Genomic DNA, 18576 nt, shown 5'->3' on the forward strand with positions numbered 1-18576 from the left:
AAGGTGATCCACCAAAATGTTGTAATTTGATAGTTGCAGAATCTGTTTAAATAAAATGACAATGCACATATTGTTTCAGATTAAGGGTCCTTACGCAACAGTGAATGAGTGCCGGAAGAACCTCTTTACTAGAAAAGATCGACACTTGGAGAACATACCTCCTTCCGAGGCTGCCTTACTTCATCATATACTGCCATTTGTCTAAGACTGGGGCTAAAGACATGCCAACCACACCCTTGCTGCCGACTTAATTGTTATTCGAAATGGTTTCTTATCTTTACGTTTTTTATTATTATTATTGTTGATGAAATTAATATTGTATTTTTTTGGACATTGGATTTTTCCTAGAAATATTCTAGACATGTATTTTTATATATTCATATACCTAATTATATATTTTTTGTTTAACGATTATTTTTATATGAAATTGTATATTATAGACTCAATATTATTATGAACAATAATTACAACAATAAATTGCTCTGATAATTAGGTTAGATTAAGATCATAACATATATGTAATGAACTATTCATAAGAGCTTGTAACTAGGCCTACATGAATAAAGATATTTTGAATTGAATTGAATTGACGCATTAGGACACCACGGACTCCACTGCCAGTCTATTGCTGGCCGAATTTTGTGACACGCTGCACTTAACGATTTAATCCGCAAGGCTCTCGGCACAGCGAACATACCGACAACCCTCGAACCTGTCGGCTTGTCAGCAGCAGACGGAAAGCGGCCTGATGGTTGCTCGCTTTTGCCTTGGTTTCTGGGACGACCCTTGGCGTGGGGCGTGACCTGTGTGGATACCTTGGCTCCGTCCAACGTCTAACGATTGTCACGTAGCGACACCTAGTGAGTGTCTGTGTCACTGACGTGGTATGTGTTTTTATCAAGGACCATTTAATACTAGACTGATATAGCCCATACAAAAAAGCGTACCCCTGAAAAAAGCTTAGTTTTTGCTTTAAAACTAGATGGCGTTGTTTCGTAACCTGGGAGTGGAAAAAAACATATTTTCACACATATTTTTACTTGTTTTTATATTATACTATGAATAAATATCAAAAAACTTTATTTTAATATCAAAATATTGGCTCAAAACACAATTTTTACAAATTATATTTTTTGGTCGGCCTCGACGTAGTTGTGATCGCTTCGCAGGCTAAGTTTGTTCGCATGTTGTCTAATTATTGCCAAATAAAATGACTAGATGACGTTGGTGGACTAGGAAAATGTCACATCCGTTTCGTTGTTCATTAATATAATATACTTAGTGATAATAAACCTATATGTTGAGCTCAAATACGTTCAACAAAACGCAATCATTGTGCCAACAGATGTGACATCTGACTTCCATGTCACATCACAAATGTCATTGTATGATTTATTGAATATTCATAATATATGGATATTAAATATTTTAGAATCGCAGCAGCAATGCGAGTAGAGATACAGAATTAATAACTGTATAAATTAATAATTGTATGACCAATGACCTCATACATAAAATTACCAGTTTAGGTGACAGAAGGCGAATCCAATTTGTAAACATTAAATGTGCTAAGGAAAAGAATCTTTCCGATTTTCAACGGGACACGGCTGAAGGGGCGAGCTGGTTTCGACTGCGCCCATGCATCTCAATTGTCCAGAAAGTTCATTCGAAGATCATTTTGCTTATAATAATCTGAGTAATCACAGTGAATGGTTTGACAGTATTTCAGCTAACATGTAGAGAGACTTGCTAGCTTCGTCGGTCAGGCTTCGTCTTGGACACAACGCAGATAGTTAGGCCGCCAGGTGTGGCACTTTGGATTACGTTTTTATAATAAATTAATGATAGTTTGTATTGTTTTGGTAATATATTTTCTACTCGTATACTACTCGTTTGGTACTCGTATAAACCTAAACTGAGATAATAAATGAATAAAAGGAAATAATTAGTGAAACTCTGACATAAGTAATAATTAATGAGACTAAATGCGTTTTCACATTATCCGATCCGATATCGGATGTAGGACTGATACCCCATACATTACAGGCGCTATCTTGGATTTTTTCCATTTAAATCCTTCCGACATCCGATATCGGATCGGATAATGTGAAAACGGACTAAGACAATAGATACCTTGTTAGTGTTATATACCTATGCCTATATATATCCCACCAAAAACATTCTGTAAAAAATAGCCGTCTCGATGGAGCTGCTTGTTTATCTCTAAAAGTAAAAAGTAATGAAATCTACATAAAGTTCCTTACTGCGATTTCGTTATTATTATAGTTAACTAGCCTTTTCCCGCGGCTTCGCTCGCGTTAAATTCGAAAATCTCTCCACAAACTTCCATCCTCCATACTAAGGAAGTGGGGGGATATAAAAAGAGACAAAAAGTAGCCTATGTCACTTTCCATCCCTTCAACTATCTCCACTTAAAAAATCACGTCAATACGTCGCTCCGTTTTGCCGTGAAAGATGGACAAACAAACAGACACACACACTTTCCCATTTATAATATTAGTATGGATGTTGTGTGACTTGGCCGTTGAAGTGTAGCGGTGCTGGCGACAGATTGGTGCAATGGTGTCATGGAGCACCTGGTTATAAACTTCTTTATACCCTTGTGTATAAAGAAGTTTATAAGTTTCATATTCGATGGTCCGAGCTAAGGTTCGTAAAGCCATGAAGCCGAGCTGATAATCATTGTCGCTAAACGCCGATCGAAACGCAGTCTGAAGTGGGTGATAAACGTACGATACGAGCAGGTATGCGTACTTATGGCTCGACGACCTTTTTCGATTGTGTGTCACCGTAAGTACGCGTAAAAACCGCTGCGCATAGTAGTCGACCATCCAACGCGTACTTGCTCGTACGCCTATCACCCACTTGACGTCGCGCCAACACTTTATGGAAAAAGCGGGTTTTCGACAACTACCAGTAAGATTTTAGACATTCAAAAATCTTCAATAATACTCAACTGTTTCGGTCGCACTCGTTCAAATATAGGATAGGATTGGTATGAGCGAGACGGTCAGGAGATTGATTGTCAACATGATATCTATCATAAACACCGTTCGAAATGGCCTCATTAAAATCTAAATTTTAAATATATTGAAAGTAACTAATCATTGACGTCACGCTCAAAATGAAAGAGATAGAAAATTTGACAGTATGGTACTCTTTTGCATGATTGTCATAATTCAAAATAAGAACGATGGCTTGCCTTGTAAACAGGGACTGAAACATGACACGGGCCCCTAGCGTCATCTATATACTTTTCACTGTATCACTTGTAATGCCGTTGAACTACCGCGTGCGTATTTTAAAAAAAAAACGACATTTTTATTCAAATGACACTCTTAGTGACATCTAGTGACATAGATTTACGGCTGCCAACGGGGTACGGTATTTAGTATGGACTCTGCTGGTCCTTTATAATCGTCCTTGGTTTTTATGATTTTATTTTTCTTATAAATAAATGATATGTTCTAGTTAAATTGGTAAAATTGCATTCCTATACTTTCAGTCTATTTTTATAGTTTCAGCATAAAGGTTTTGTTCATCTAGTTTATTCAGGACTTTTTGGCTACTTGCCTCTGTGGTGGGGAGTTTGAATTTGGATGGAGAAGGAACGGATGAATGGGGGATGGAAAATTCTGGACGTGAAGAAAAGGCGTTTTCTGACTAAATATGTACAGAAATTAATTTTATAAGATAATAATAATGTTTATTGTTATGGAAAGCATCTCGAGGAAGTTTATAGATGCATAGTAAGGAAAAGTTTTAATTTGGTGTTTTGGAAATGCACAGTTCCAACATCGAGGACAGGAACAATAGGTCCTCAGACTACCGGCACCGGCACTGCAGCTGTTGCTGATATGCGTAGGCGTTTCGATGGTTGTGCCGATGCCTAATAATTTTAATGCTTGTCTGCTGAAGTATTTTCCGGTAAGTGTTACCATAGTTCAATCTTAAAAGGAGTAGGGAAATTCTTTAGCTTATAAACGTGGTTCTTATTATTCTATTTCTATTGTAGGGGAGGAGAATGTTCATACTTCACTAATGAATCCGGAGCCGGGAACGGAGTGTTTCTTCGGGGACTTCAGCGACAGCCAGGTACCTATTGTGTTGGTTTTTATTGGTTTTGTTAATTTGGTTTTTTTTATTTGGTTTGTTTCTTTTTACAGTTAAAATCTTAATTTAAATCCTTTCTATTCAAAAGTTAATAACCATAAAATGAATACTTGAAAGCCTATCTTATGATTGCAACATTTGCCAGATCCAGTTCCAGTTTTAGTTTCAAGTTCTAGGTATAGAATTTAGAGTCACACATTTACTGAGTAATAATTTTTGTTTACAACAATTTGGTTGGTGGTGGTTTAATCTATATATCAGGTTTATCTTAAAATTAGTTTGATCTATGGATGGTGTTTACACATAGGATCTGTGTTTTTCCTAGGTTTTATGATCGAACTGAACTTGATGTAAATAACAGTTTAACGAACCAAATCTTGCTCTACCAAGTTACTGAGTTAGGTTTTATTTAGGGTGTACATAATAAAGAGTTTTGTATAAAATACTGGTGTTTCTTTATTCTTTCCTGTACCCTAGGTATTATGTCAACAGCCGGGCATATCTCTTAGATAGGCAGGTGACATAATTGGCGTGGAAATAATAATAAATTATAAAAAAGCATTCGACTCAGTCCCACATACCTGGCTTATCTATATCCTTGAACATTACAAAATAAACCACACAATTATTAGTTTTCTAAAATCTACGATGATGCACTGGTCAACCATTCTTAAACTATCCAGTAGTAATAACCATATTGTAACGGAACCAATAAACATACGCAGAGGTATATTTCAGGGAGACGCGCTTAGCCCACTATGGTTTTGTCTTGCGCTTAATCCGCTTTCAAATTTGCTTAATAATAGTTTGGCTGGATTTAAACTAAAATATGGTAATGTATCACATATAATATCACATTTAATGTACATGGACGACATCAAGCTTTACAGCAATAATTTATCTGACATTCATAAGCTCGCAGACATAACACAAACTTTCTCACATAGTATACGCATGGAATTTGGCATTGACAAATGCAAAATCCAGTCAATCCGAGCCGGTAAAACTGAGCACAACAGTTACACGCTTGACAACGGAGAAAGAATAGATCCTGTAGACGAAGAAGCCGGCTACAAGTATCTCGGTTATCAGCAGTCAAAGCAAATTCATCATAAGGTAAGTAAATCAACACTCAAACAAAAATTTTCAGACAGGCTTCACAAAATACTTAATACTCATCTAAACTCGCGACACACAATCAAGGCAATAAACGCATATGCAATCCCGGTACTTACTTATTCCTTTGGTATAATACAATGGTCGCAGACAGACCTAACCAACCTTCAAAGAACTATTAATACATTAATGACTAAGTACCGTAAACATCACCCACGAAGCTGTATCCAGAGACTAATTCTGCCAAGAGCGGAAGGAGGAAGAGGGTTGATTGATATTAAGAACCTTCACAATAAGCAGGTGAGTTCTCTTAGAAAGTATTTCCACGGACAGGTCCCACACTCTCAATTACACCAAGCCATTGTTAAAATAGACCAAAAATTTACTCCACTGAACCTGAATAACGACACTAAACAAAAAAATGAAGAAATAGCTGAACCGCAGCAACACCTTCAAGCAGGGCCGGATTAAGGGTAGAGCGAGTGGAGCGGCCGCTCTAGGCGCCACATGGTAAGGGGGCGCCAAAATCAAGAATGTGGAAAAATCCATACAAAAAATTATACGTTGCGTGGGCGCGCACATATCACAAAATGGCGAGAGGAGTCGGAAATGAATCCACCTATTGAAAATCTAGATTTGTAATTCAGATTAAGTGGAATGTTGCACCACATTGCCATTCACAAGGGCGCTGATGCTAGGGCGCCGTAAAAGGAGGATTCTAGCCCTTGACGAACCACGTTGTTGTGCGACGAACGGCAAAGTTACGTCGCTATCCAAATGCAAAAATATGAGTCTACCCGATAGTCCAAAGCGGAGTTCCTCATAAAGCCAAAGGCGCAAAACGGCTCAGAGAGGCGCAATTTTGTGTCATAGCAGATGGTGAGCGAATTTCAAAGCACTCAGATTACTTAGTGGCAAAATACCGAAATGGGCATCCCGGCGGTGACGATCGAGTCCACAGTTAATCTCTTAATTAACTCTTAGTGTTATAAAAATAATAGTGATGGCGAAATATAAGGCCTAAAAGTCGGGAACATAAAATACCCCAAAATATGTCAAAGACCGCAGCTCCGCAGACGATAAAAGCTTGAAAGTTCGCGGATTCCCCGCTGGCGGGGAATAATTAATTGAGTCAATAGGAAAAAAAATCGCGCTCGCTTCGCTCGCGCTTACTATTTATAATTATCTTCTCTTTTAGTTAGAATAAATTCCGGAAATGCGTTCCTCACTTGGCCACTATAGTGCTCCATTTTGCTTGTTATTTCACACGTAACTATACTAGGGTGCGACTACGAAAGTTCAACCATTTGTCCCTTTCGCACTCTGTATGATGAAATCCATAAATTCTGTATTACGTTAATCTTCAAATTACGGCAATACTATGAAAAAAATTTCGCGCTCGCTACGCTCGCGATTTATTTTTCTACATAGTAAAACTTCTTCCCAAGGGCGTCGAAACTCAAACTCGCTCTACCCTGATCGAGTGCACGGGCCGGCGCTGCCTTCAAGCATGGGTACAAAAATCACTGCACGGTAGGCACCGACTTGACCTTATAAATCCTAACCACGACAAGATGGCATCTAACATGTGGCTTAAGAGAGGTGAGCTATTTCCTGAGACAGAAGGATTTATGACAGCCATTCAAGATCAAATAATTGACACTAGGAACTATAGAAAGCATATTATTCGCGATCAAAGTCTATCTACCGATTTATGCCGACGCTGCCATGCCGCTTCAGAAACCATTCAGCATATAACCGGAGCATGCCGGTCCATCACGCAAACTGACTACAAACACCGACACGATCAAGTAGCAGCCATCATCCATCAGTACCTTGCAGTTAAGTACCAACTCATAAAAAACAAGACACCTTACTACAAATATACTCCGCAAACAGTAATAGAAACGAGTGAATACAAAATGTACTGGGACAGAACTATTATAACAGACAAAACAGTTCATTACAATAGACCGGACATTACACTACATGACAAAGTTACAAAAACTGTATATCTTATTGACATCGCTGTACCGAATACTCATAACCTCGTGTCCACTCATACCGACAAAATCAGCAAATATACCGACTTGACCATAGAGATAAAAAACCAATGGAGAGTAAGTACAGTTAAAACTGTCCCGATAGTAATTTCATCCACAGGTGTCATTCCCCGTACTTTGCACACCAGCCTTAAAACCCTTGATGCACACCCCTTCACGTACATTCTTCTACAAAAAGCGGTTATCATGAACACATGTCGACTAGTACGTAAATTCCTATCTTTAGAAGAGTAGGAACTCAATTTCCATTCTCGTTTGGCCAAAAGCCCGCGATTATGGAAGAAAAATTACCTCCACTTAGGAGAGAAAAACAAACTAAATACAAATAATAATAATAAACATAGTTACACATTAGAATCTGGAGAAACAATAGATCCACTTGATGACAAAACAGGATATAAATATTTAGGTTATTTACAATCACGGCAGATCCATCAAAGAGAAACTAAAAACAAATTAATAACACAGTTTAAACATAGACTTAATGCAATACTCAAAACACAGCTAAATTCAAGGAATACTATTAAATCTATAAATACTTACGCAATACCAGTGTTGACATACTCTTTCGGCGTTATCAAATGGAATAAATTAGACCTGAAAAATCTCCAACGTATCATAAACACCACCATGACCAAGTTTAGGAAGCACCATCCAAGATCTTGCATACAAAGGTTAACTCTACCAAGAAATGAAGGCGGCAGAGGAATAATTGACATAAGAAATATGCACAACAGACAAATCACTACATTGAGATCGTACTTCCACCAGAAATCGGGCTCGTCACTAATACACCAAGCTATACAGGAGAATGACAACCAACACACACCTTTAAATCTTAGTGACCAAACTACTCAAAACACAGCGGCTATCACCGACCACAAAACCAAGATAGCTGAATGGAGCGCGAAGTCTCTACACGGAAGGCATCGCCATGATCTAAGCCAACCCAACGTTGACAAAGAGGCGTCAAACGCATGGCTAAAACATGGTGAACTCTTCCCGGAGACCGAGGGCTTCATAATGGCTATCCAAGACCAAGTGATTGAGACACGTAACTATCAGAAGTTCATAATGAAAAAGAGAGTCGCTGATTTATGCAGAAAGTGCAACAGTCCAGGTGAAACTATCCAGCATATTACAGGAGCCTGCCGAGCAATAGTCCAGACAGATTACAAACACAGACACGATCAGGTAGCAAACATAGTACATCAGAAATTAGCAATCAAATACAATCTCCTCCCCCAACCTGCCCTACCATACTACAAGTATACTCCAGACAGTGTATTAGAAAGCCCAACCCATAAAATGTACTTTGACAGAGCCATTTTGACAGACCGCACTACACACTTCAATAGGCCGGATATCACTGTAGTAGACAAAGTTAACAAAACAGCCCTCCTAATTGACATTGCAATACCTAACACCCATAACGTACAAAATACAATAGCCGAGAAACTTTCTAAATACACTGATTTAAAAAACGAAATAGCCAGGATATGGAAATTACAAACTGTCACTATAGTTCCCATAGTATTGTCTACTACAGGTGTCATCCCGCAACAACTTCATACTTCAATTAAAACGTTAGCTTTGCCTTCATCATCATTCAAACTAATGCAGAAAGCAGTCATTCTCAACACATGTAGAATAGTCCGAAAATTCTTACAGACAGATTTACAGCTTACAGAAAACCATATCCAACAAGTGCCAGTTTCTCAAACATCCCTAACTCCTCTTCAGCGAGAGAATGAAGGTCAAGAAGACCAAATTTTATGAGATCATTAACATGAGATGCACTTGGCTTCGGCTCGTGCATTTCATTACACCAGTTCTCCTTAGAGTGCTGAGAAAAGTAAAGAAACAAATAATAATAATAATAATAATAAGCCCGCGGGGGCAGCTTGTGGCGAGCTGACGGTGAGTGGCGACACCGCGGACCCCTATTCCAGAGGGCACTTCCATCTAGCCCTCGCCTCTGCGCTTGCCTTGACCGGCCGGCCAGAGTGGATTCGCAAGAGCGGGACCTATGCTCCAGGTTGGAAGTGTAAAATGTCATAACGCCGGCGGCCTGCTGAATGGAACACCAGGAACCAAGCTACCGCAGACTCACCTCTCGACAACCTTTTAGCCACTCTCAAGTGTTGCTCTGTTGTCGCACCGTGCGTGCGGCCGTTTTACAGGGCCCACTCAATGAGTTGGCGAGTCACCGCCTGCCTTTTACAATTGTGAGACTAATTGTCACGGCAGGTGTCCGATAGTCTCCTCCCATAGCCCTTTAACCAGTTCATCCAACTTTCAAAACAATAACCCATGACCTTAGCTCCCATCGCAGCACAAAAGTGCTGCACTGCAATAGTCTTTGCACCTGGTGGGGACCATCTCCGGTTGTATCATATTGTGCGCTCGGGGGTGGTATCCGCCACGTGCATCCCTTGCCTTTAGATTAAAATGTCTAAAAGGGCCTCTGTGATGTTGGCTTTGGCCCCACGCATGCCTCCCAAAGGTCCGGGACCCCATGGTCCCGAGATATGGAAAAGACAAACAAATAATAATAATAATAATAATAATCGCTCAGCCCGCGGGGGCAGCTTGTGGCGAGCTGACGGTGAGTGGCGACACCGCGGACCCCTATTCCAGAGGGCACTTCCATCTAGCCCTCGCCTCTGCGCTTGCCTTGACCGGCCGGCCAGAGTGGATTCGCAAGAGCGGGACCTATGCTCCAGGTTGGAAGTGTAAAATGTCATAACGCCGGCGGCCTGCTGAATGGAACACCAGGAACCAAGCTACCGCAGACTCACCTCTCGACAACCTTTTAGCCACTCTCAAGTGTTGCTCTGTTGTCGCACCGTGCGTGCGGCCGTTTTACAGGGCCCACTCAATGAGTTGGCGAGTCACCGCCTGCCTTTTACAATTGTGAGACTAATTGTCACGGCAGGTGTCCGATAGTCTCCTCCCATAGCCCTTTAACCAGTTCATCCAACTTTCAAAACAATAACCCATGACCTTAGCTCCCATCGCAGCACAAAAGTGCTGCACTGCAATAGTCTTTGCACCTGGTGGGGACCATCTCCGGTTGTATCATATTGTGCGCTCGGGGGTGGTATCCGCCACGTGTATCCCTTGCCTTTAGATTAAAATGTCTAAAAGGGCCTCTGTGATGTTGGCTTTGGCCCCACGCATGCCTCCCAAAGGTCCGGGACCCCATGGTCCCGAGATATGGAAAAGACAAACAAATAATAATAATAATAATAATACGATTCGGGGACCTCTTCGGAGAAACCGAGGGTTTTGCCTGTGCAATTGCGGACGAAGTTATGATGACGAACAACTACCGGAAATATATCCTGAAGGACGGTACGGTCGACATTTGTCGGGCATGCCGCCGTCCCGGAGAGTCACTCAGGCATATCATTTCCGGTTGTTCTCATCTTGCTAACGGCGAGTACTTGCACAGACATAATCTCGTAGCCAGGATTATTCACCAGCAACTTGCTCTTCAATACGGCCTTGTGGACCGCGAAGTACCGTACTACAAGTACTTACCTGCGCCAGTTCTTGAAAATGGTCGTGCCACGCTCTATTGGGATCGATCTATTATCACTGACAGGACTATTGTAGCCAATAAGCCTGACATTGTAATAATAGATCGACTGCAACGCCGGGCAGTGCTCGTTGACATCACCATCCCCCATGATGAGAATCTCGTGAAAGCCGAGAAGGACAAGTCCAGTAAGTACCTAGACTTGGCTCACGAGATAACCGCCATGTGGGATGTTGATTCAACGATCATTGTTCCGATAGTCGTTTCAGCGAACGGTCTCATAGCGAAGAGTCTCGACCAACATCTTAAGAGACTCTCGCTAGGTGGCTGGATCAAGGGCCAGATGCAGAAGGCGGTGATCTTGGACACGGCGCGGATAGTCCGACGGTTCCTCTCTCTGCAGCCCTAACCACCGGCAGCTTGGGCCCTGCCCCGCTGCTGGCGGCACCCTAGGTTAGGTTTTTTATAATGTGTTTATATGTTTTTTATATTGTTTTGTATGTGTTTTTGTATTTTACTTTTATATTCATATTATAAAAAGCTTAGCCTAAGAAGCAAAATAAATAAAGGAAATAATAATAATACCCCCCTGAGGGACCACCTTGTCGTGGTAGGGGGGCTTACGGGTAGAAGATCTTTGATAAATGGTCTACAACACCTTGACCACACCCGTTTTCGCGGCTGAACTAATAAAACTAGCAGAGCACCTAGCTAACACTTCCCAAACTAACGGTCCCAACCTCTGATGCTGAAAATGGAAGAAGATAAGAATCGCAGGTACAATTTACGGTCGCTGCCCGGGGGTCGCCGGGGCGCATCTGGAGCCGGTACTGGATGCCACAGTATGCGAATTGCCGGTGGCGCGGAGTTGAGCAGGCGGGCCCGCGTCCATCAAGATACTACAGCCGGTCATCGGGAGCTGAGCAGGCGGGCTGTCGATGTCGAAGCTACAGCCGACTCGGGCGATGATACAGAATCATTATTCTCTTCCATCCCATCAACTCGCCCATCTTATATGACTAGATCTAAGTCCACCTTATCTAGTAGCAACACCGAGGATGTTGTGCAGGATGCCCTTTTACATGAGGATATCGACACTGCACCCACCGAGGTTGGACCTTCCAAGCGTAATAAATGGACATCTGAAATGAACGAGTTCATAATACGCACCTACCTTCACCTCACATCAATGGACACTGACAAAAGGACATATTTGGAGCCACTGCACTTGAAGTTCATAGAAAAATATCCCCATATGAAAGTCAGCCGACAAAGAATCGGAGACCAAAAACGTGCAATAGAACGTCTCAAAATGATACCCCAAAGTAGAATAGACCAAATCCGCGCCGAAGTTAGGGAACAATTACAACAGTTACAAGCTGATATAGAGACTCATAGCACCCAAATATCATCTGATGTACATGAAACAAATATCCCACCCCTAAATACACCCACACAATCAACTCATAATACACAAACCCGGATGAGATGGTCGAACGAACATAATGAAGCAATAATTAGACTTTATTTACAGATAACACGCTTAGAAACAAATAAAACAGCTTACAGACAACTACTTCATCAACAGTTCATTACCAAATTCCCGATGCTCGCCCATGTGAGCGAACAAAGAGTAGCTGACCAAAGAAGAATAATAATAAACAGTAAGTATATCACGGATGACAGGTTAAAAGAAATCAGACAGGAAGTAGAAGACGAACTTTCAACTGACCGACAACAGACTGACATAATGAACGACCATCACAGCTTAGATTTGCAATTAGTAGATAACGAAGGTTTTGTTGACAGCCAAAACCTAAATAACAATCCAACTCCCATAAATTCACATACACCCCAACATCATACTGAGTCAGAAACAGGATTTGAAATAGAGCAAATATTTTCAGAAGCGCTTGGTCATTTCTTAGATATAGAACCCACCAATCGGCCATTTATCCCCAAGCAAAAACCATCCAAGAAATTATCAAAAATAGTTGCTTACATTAATGACAGAATCCTTCCAAATAACATTAATAATGAGACAGATTTTCTTACCCTCCAAACTATAACGTATTGCGCAGGCTGGTCAGCCGCTAAAGCCAATGGAGCAAAACTTAATTTTATACCACCTGTTTCACCAAATCAACCCCGCAAGAAGAAAAAACCAAGTTGGGAACATCGTTTAGAAAAGAGAATCAAAGATCTTAGAATTAAAATAGGTAGGTTGACACAATATATTAACGGAAATACAAGTAGGACACTTACTATGCAAGTAGAACGAATCAAACAACAATATCAAGTACACTCCACACACGAAGGCGTTAATATACAATTAAAAGAATTCCTGGACACACTTAAACAGAAATTAGCTGTCACCTGCAGCCGCCTTCATAGGTATAAAGCATGTACGCTCCGGAAAGCACAAAATATCCAATTTGTCAATAACGAAAAACAATTTTACCGAGAACTTACATCACACACTACTAACATTACACACATACAGAATAATTCCACTCCCGACAACGGCCCCAATATAGAACAATTGCACAAGTTTTGGGCTGACATTTGGCAAAACCCTATCGATCATAATAGCCAGGCAGAATGGATCGAGACAGAATTAACCAGTAACACACACATACAAGAAATGGAATCTGAAATCATCTCAATAGACATATTTCAACAGGTTATCCGCAATTTGCACAACTGGAAAGCACCAGGGTCTGACCACATTCATAGCTATTGGTATAAGAAGTTCACTGCTATCCATCCTTATTTACACAACCACATCAATAACTTTATATTACATCCAGATACCATCCCGGCATTTATTACAACAGGCACAACATATATGCTCCCAAAAGACCACAACGACCTAAAAAACCCCGCCAAATATAGACCAATTACATGTCTCCAAACTGTTTATAAAATAATTACAAGTTGCATTTCAGAGCTTATTTACAAACACATCAATAAACACAACATACTCGCCGAACAACAAAAAGGCTGCAGAAAACTGAGCCAAGGCTGCAAAGAGCAATTAATCATAGATTCCGTAATACTAAACCAAGTGTACAAACGTAAATCTGATCTATATACAATGTATATCGATTACAGTAAAGCCTATGATTCCGTGCCTCACTCGTGGTTAATTCAAGTCCTAAGCGTTTACAAAATTCATCCACAAATTATTCAATTTCTACAAGCAACTATGCAGAATTGGACCACCAGACTTAGACTCAACACACCAACCGGAACAATAGAAACTGAGCATATTCAAATACAGCGTGGCATTTTTCAGGGAGACGCACTTAGCCCTCTCTGGTTCTGCCTCGCCCTTAACCCCCTATCCAACATTTTAAACAAAACTGACATAGGTCATCCTCTCAAGTATGAACCCCACACTATTGATGAAGACGGACAGACAGACAAAGACGAAATACGTTTGAACCATTTACTATATATGGACGATATTAAATTATACGCCTCAAATGAACACGACCTTGAACAATTAGCTAACTTGACAGAAGTATTTTCGAGAGACATTCAAATGCAGTTTGGTATTGATAAATGTAAGATTAATAGTATTAAAGCAGGAAGAAATTACAGACATACTTATACATTAGAAACAGGAGAAACCATAGACCCATTAGATGACAAATCTGGCTACAAATATTTAGGTTACTTGCAATCACAACTGATTCACTACAAAGAAACAAAAATCAAACTAAAATTACAGTTCAAACACCGACTTAACTCTATATTTAAAACCCAACTTAACTCCAAAAACACCACCAAAGCAATAAATACCTACGTAGTACCCATCCTAACTTACTCATTTGGCGTAATTAGATGGTGCAAATCAGATCTGAAGAACTTCCAGAGAACTATAAATACGACCATGACAAAGTTTAGGAAACACCACCCCAGATCGTGCCTACAACGATTGACCCTGCCGAGGAAGGAGGGTGGCAGGGGAATTATCGATATTACGAATCTCCACAATAAACAGGTAACAGCACTGAGAACATACTTTCATCAAAAATCGTATTCTTCTTCAATTCACAATGCAATAGAACAGAATGACCAGAATTTTACACCTTTAAACTTAAAAGACAAAACTACACAGAGATCTCAAGAAATAACTGATAACAAAACCAAATTAGCTGCATGGAACGCGAAGTCCCTACATGGAAGACACTGTCATGATTTGAGCCAACCCAATGTCGACAGAACGGCGTCGAACGCATGGCTGAATCGTGGCGAGCTCTTCCCGGAGACTGAGGGGTTCATAATGGCTATACAGGACCAGGTAATAGAGACCCGTAACTATCAAAAATTCATTATGAAAAATAGAGTTGTAGATTCATGTAGGAGATGCAATAGCCCAGGAGAAACCATACAACATATTACCGGAGCATGCAGAGCAATAGTCCAGACTGATTATAAATATAGACACGACCAGGTAGCCAACATAATTCACCAGAAACTTGCAATAAAATATAACTTGACGTCTCAGCCACCCGTTCCCTACTATAAGTATACCCCTGAAAATGTGTTAGAAAATCACGCCTACAAGATGTATTTTGACAGAGCAATCTTGACAGACCGAACCACACACTACAATAGACCAGATATCACTGTAGTAGACAAAACAAACAAAACAGCCCTTTTAATTGATATAGCAATTCCGAACACACATAACGTACAAAGCACAATAGCTGAAAAACTCTCCAAATACACCGACCTGAAAAATGAAATAGCCAGAATGTGGAAGTTAAACAACGTTACAATAGTGCCCATTGTTCTGTCTACTACAGGGGTAATCCCTCAACAGTTACACACCTCATTACGAACTCTATCGCTGTCACCATCTTCATATCTATTATTACAGAAAGCAGTTATATTGAACACGTGCCGCATAGTCAGAAAGTTTCTTCAGAACGATCAAAATTCAAGTAGTGACTAACTATTAAATCATGAGATGCACTTGGCTTCGGCTCGTGCATTTCATTATGCCGGTCTTCCCTGGAACACCGAGAAAAACTAAGAACCCAAATAATAATAATAATCGCTCAGCCCGCGGGGGCAGCTTGTGGCGAGCTGACGGTGAGTGGCGACACCGCGGACCCCTATTCCAGAGGGCACTTCCATCTAGCCCTCGCCTCTGCGCTTGCCTTAACCGGCCGGCCAGAGTGGATTCGCAAGAGCGGGACCTATGCTCCAGGTTGGAAGTGTAAAATGTCATAACGCCGGCGGCCTGCTGAATGGAACACCAGGAACCAAGCTACCGCAGACTCACCTCTCGACAACCTTTTAGCCACTCTCAAGTGTTGCTCTGTTGTCGCACCGTGCGTGCGGCCGTTTTGCAGGGCCCACTCAATGAGTTGGCGAGTCACCGCCTGCCTTTTACAATTGTGAGACTAATTGTCACGGCAGGTGTCCGATAGTCTCCTCCCATAGCCCTTTAACCAGTTCATCCAACTTTCAAAACAATAACCCATGACCTTAGCTCCCATCGCAGCACAAAAGTGCTGCACTGCAATAGTCTTTGCACCTGGCGGGGACCATCTCCGGTTGTATCATATTGTGCGCTCGGGGATGGTATCCGCCACGTGTATCCCTTGCCTTTAGATTAAAATGTCTAAAAGGGCCTCTGTGATGTTGGCTTTGGCCCCACGCATGCCTCCCAAAGGTCCGGGACCCCATGGTCCCGAGATATGGAAAAGACAAACAAATAATCGCTCAAAAGGAATCTGTTTTTTACAAGTAAGTTAAATTGAATAGGCTAAACCACCAACATACTAAACTGGCAAATGAAGTTTTAAAATTGGCTTGCACTTACCTTAGTAGACTGAACCAACACAATAGAGGTTTATTGTATTTAGAAATTGTATATCCATAGTTACCAATTGTTGTTTGTGATCTGAATTCATTTCTTTTATGACGGTATATACAGGGTAAAGTAATTGTGTCATAAAATGAACACCTTCTGCTTATTGATAATGTCTAACAGTTTAATTTTATTTTGGTGAGACAAGATGTACCTAGCATCTTTACATGAGTTTAATTCAGATATTTAATGTTTTCTTGTGTGGTTTTTGTGTATTATTGATAAGACAGTTTTCATAAAGGAAAGTTATTTTGTGAAGTTTAAACCACCAAATTTTTTTTTCAAAAGGTTATGTTTAGGAACCTTTAGTAACTTAATTTCTGATTGCTTTGGTTTTATAGTTCAGTATTATTCAAAATTTGATCTATAAGGTTTACTTGTCATTATGGAGAAAAGAGAGATTTTAGTAAATCCTTTGTCGAAAGAGGAATTGATCTATGAAGTTGAAATTAGGTCTGAAACCCCTCAAGCGACAGTGGCTTTGCTTAAAAAACAACTTAGTGCTTTATTAAAAGACTTACCATCAAGCTCTATAGTTGAAACTGAACTAGACCCGGCAAGTGAGTCAAAGATTATTGCGGGAAAACTTTTGGATTTAGAGAAATTATGGAAAAAATTTGAACAAACTCAGGAAAATTACACATTTATTAAGGCTAAAGCACTGGCTTATCACTTATTTCACAGAATTTCTAGGCTCCAGCCTGAAGATGTTAGTACACAGTCACTAATTAGCACAAGTAGACAAACTCTTGATGGTTTCTTGTCAAAGCTTGAAAATGTTGGCAAAGTTTCTTCTTTGTTGAAGGCAGCAGGTGCAGGATCTTCTGTTGATTCTGTTCAGCAGGAAGAACAGACTTTTTCAGAGTCCATTAGTGGTCACAAATGTATTTTGAAGTGGAACATTAAGTTCAATGGGTACACTGACCCGAAGACGTTTCTAGAACAGGTTGAGGATCTCCGGCAAGCTGATGGCGTTTCATATTCCAAGCTTTTTAACTCTGCAGCTAGGTTATTTTCGGATCAGGCATTGCTTTGGTTTCGTGCAAATAGATCCAAGGTGTCATCTTGGCAGGAGTTGACTGCGTTGCTTTTGAGTGATTTTCTAGATCCAGACTATGATTTTAAATTGTCAGGTGATATTCGTCTGCGTACTCAAGGGGAAGACGAACCGTTGCATCTTTATCTGGCAGTTATGGCGAGTTTGTTTCGCAGATTGTCTAAACCATTATCTGAAACAGAGAAACTTGATATATTGCAAAGAAATATACGACCATTTTACACACAACAGTTAGCTTTGGTAGAAATTCAAACTATAGAACAATTAGAACAGAAATGTAAGATAATTGAGAAAACTAGGCAGCGTTGTATTAATTTCAGAGAACCAAATAAACAGTCTTTTACAGTCAGCTCACCTGAATTTTTGTATAGGCCGCAAAAGAAGTCTCAAGCAGGGTCGACTGTGTGTTCTTTTGTTCACTCGGGAGCGTCGTCGTCGAGTAGTTTTCGGTTAAATACACCTGGTAAGGGAAATGGCGGAGCAAGTAAAGTTTGCAATGAGCCAGAGCCACAGAGAAAAAAAATTGAAACAGGAGCGAATATTTCTTCTGGTATGTCAACGTCAGCAGGGGTACGTTCGAAAACTAAGAAAGTTTGTTTCAAGTGTGGTAAGACAAATCACAATTTTAAGAAATGTATTCAAACTAGTTGTTTCAAATGCGGAAAAGAGGGTCATTTTAAAGCGGATTGTCCTTTAATTAAAAGCAAGGATCAAAAAAACTAGTTAGCTTAGGCTGTGACAATTTTGAACAAAACGCTAAAGTTTTGGATGC

General features: G+C 40.5%; 1 long non-coding RNA gene across 1 annotated transcript; it reads right to left on the reverse strand.

Moving 5' to 3' along the window:
• Window positions 1-17374: 17374 nt before the first annotated feature.
• On the reverse strand, window positions 17375-18304 carry LOC125236064. The gene is made up of 2 exons (XR_007178162.1): window positions 18160-18304; window positions 17375-17976 (listed from the first exon to the last, which is right to left on the reverse strand). It is a non-coding gene; the product is annotated as an uncharacterized LOC125236064 (long non-coding RNA).
• Window positions 18305-18576: the final 272 nt, after the last annotated feature.

The sequence above is a fragment of the Leguminivora glycinivorella genome, chromosome 18 (genome assembly GCF_023078275.1).
Source record: "Leguminivora glycinivorella isolate SPB_JAAS2020 chromosome 18, LegGlyc_1.1, whole genome shotgun sequence".
Classification (NCBI taxonomy): domain Eukaryota; kingdom Metazoa; phylum Arthropoda; class Insecta; order Lepidoptera; family Tortricidae; genus Leguminivora; species Leguminivora glycinivorella.